We start from the raw sequence: 2,711 nt of genomic DNA on the forward strand, positions 1-2,711 counted from the left end.
GCGCGCTGAAGCGGAGTCGCAAAAAGGTAAGGATGCTTTCTAACGTGCACGGACTGAACTCTGTGCAGCTCAGCTCTGCACTGTTCATGTAACCTGTGTGTCTGACAAAGAGAAATTAATGGCTCCAGGGAAACTGTCAGGTAGTCTTAGTTTGCACAAATGTAGATAAAGAAAATGCAAAACCGCAGTCTTTTTTGTTTGTGGCTGTTATTTATGGTTTTTAATAATTTCAGGTTTCCAAACACAAGTCTGAGTAAAACCATGTGGATGCGTGCATGTTAATGAGGGGTGTGCATCGCCTGTGATTAATCAAACTCCAAATATTAGATGAAGCTGCTGTGACGAGTGTGAAGAGACGAATGCCATGGACTACACAAGCTAATTAAATGAACGTTCATTCAACACATTCTGATGAATTTAAATGGGGAATAATTTATTGTTGGTTAACAGGACAGGCCTGTGACTTCGTCAGGTTTTGCTGCAGGGCAGGAGAAGAGTTCCATGTTTTATGGCTTCTTTTGTGAGCAGGAGAGCCAGAGATATGTAATGAAGGTCAGGGTCAGGGACTCGAGGAAGAATGTGCACCATTCAGAGGATAAGAGGAAGTCTAGAAGCGTATCTTTATATGATTATGTTTGCCATGTTTGGAGGGAAAAATATAATGTTTTCAATGCAAATAAACAGAATTGATTGAGAGGAGGACTTTGTTTGCAGGCCCCTGCTCCTCTCTGTTTTTCCGCACATTTACACTCATTACAAGCTCAGGGGGAGTTTAACATCAGCATCAGTCAAAAAGCCTCTAAAGTTTGGCTCGCCACCAGACAGGTTGACACTTTGCCAACCATCGCCTCTGTCCCTTAAAACCTATTTGGCTGTTGAAATCCTGAAATGAGACACGGAGTTGTCGGTTTGTGTCCCTCAGACAGGGAGCCAAATTCAATCTCTAGAAGTGATTATTTATCCAGCTGAGTCTCAGAGTGGGCGAGCTGAAGGTGTACTGAAGTGATGTTCTTCTTATAAGCTTCTTAAAAGCCGTCTGGCTCCTGATCTCCTCTGTACGGTATATTTCAATGCAAGCATGTTTAGTCTAGCACAATTAAATCAACTAATTCTCTCTTTATTTTAGATCCTCACACTATTTCAGCTGTTGACCGACTTTAGGATTAGAGCCGAAACAATGAGTTGATCGACAAATAGATAATAGGGGACTATTTTGTTATTTGTCTCAAATGTCTCGACTGAAAAAATGCCAAAGAATCAAGCTTCTCAAATGAGTGTCATTGTCACATTTGATTTAAAACGTAATACATTTGGACTTGTGAAGATGTCACTTTGGGCTCTGGGACTTATTGTTTGACATGTCATAGATGTATAATAGGCTACTTTTGTTTCGCCACTTAACAGAATAGAAAGCTCATTTTTCGGAAATGAGAAAATACTATAATCCCTAGTAAAATGTACAGCAGGCAACCTTATTTTTCCCAAATGGAAATTGGAATGAAATCTGTCATATCCAGATATGTCAGATTGGCCATGTGGGTGGCATTATAGGTGGTGGATGCTCACATACACACAGAGCAGAGCGGTGGGCAGATGGCATCAGCAGTGTGTCGACGACCTCGCCCCTCTCTGTCTCCCTCTCGAGACCCGTCCAACAGCAAACAGTCTGGCTAACAGGTGGCGTGCATGTTTGCTTGGTTTTGTGTGTTGCGTGCGAGTAGAGGACACGGTAACATAAGGCCGAGCTCTCTGAACACAATGTCAGTTTGCTAAAGTACTACACTGACTTGACTGTATAGTGCCGTTTAGAAATAGGGTGAATGATCTTGTCAAAATCAAGTTTGAGGCCAACATAAAGAGACACTATGGATAACGTTAACTGGTGGGAAACTCAGAAAAGCAGCTTCAAAGGGACAATCGGTGAGGATTGTAAAGTCAGTCATAAGACCGTGAGAAGAGGCATGTGAATATGGGATTTGTCATGATCCAGCACACGTGTGTGAGGACTGGCAGCCAGGGGAAGTCCATGAGTAGAAACATGAACGAATATTACAAAACAATAAGGAACACTCAGCTGGCTGCTGTACTATATCCCAATATCAGTGAGCCTTTAGTAGGTGCAGTAACAAGATAACCTAAGACAACTATCACTACAATATTAAATTGTTTTTATTGAAATATGAGCAGACACCATGCTTGTTCAAGTCTTCATGAGCAACTCTATGTTGACCCCTAGTTCCTGAGATTAAAAAACAAAACAAAAAATTAATATTGTATTCCTGCTCGTACTGTGAGTTAAAGTCAAGATGACGGCAATGTCTTAAAGCAAGGACAAGACTGACGGCTGGGACATCCTACTCAGGATTTTATTGCATAACTGTAAACAACAGAATTGAGCATCACTGACAATTTACCTCTTTTAACAGAAGTAAGAGGGTGTAAGTCTAATAACAAACATGTATAAATTGTTGGTGGCTCAAGTTTCTTGATTTATCCTGAGGGGGAACATGGTGTCTGAACTGCTAAAAACTGCAAAGGGATTCAGTTTTTCATGTCATGAGATAAAGAAAAGCTGCAAATTCTCACACTAAAAAAAGCAGAAATGTACATGTTGAAATTCCATTTCAATTCAATAAACCACTCAAAATGATTAATCCTTTATTAAAAGTGGCGTAGATGAAGTTTCTCTCAATCCCTACAATAATCAATTA

This window comes from Taurulus bubalis (assembly GCF_910589615.1).
Source record: "Taurulus bubalis genome assembly, chromosome: 2".
NCBI classification, from domain to species: Eukaryota; Metazoa; Chordata; class Actinopteri; order Perciformes; family Cottidae; genus Taurulus; species Taurulus bubalis.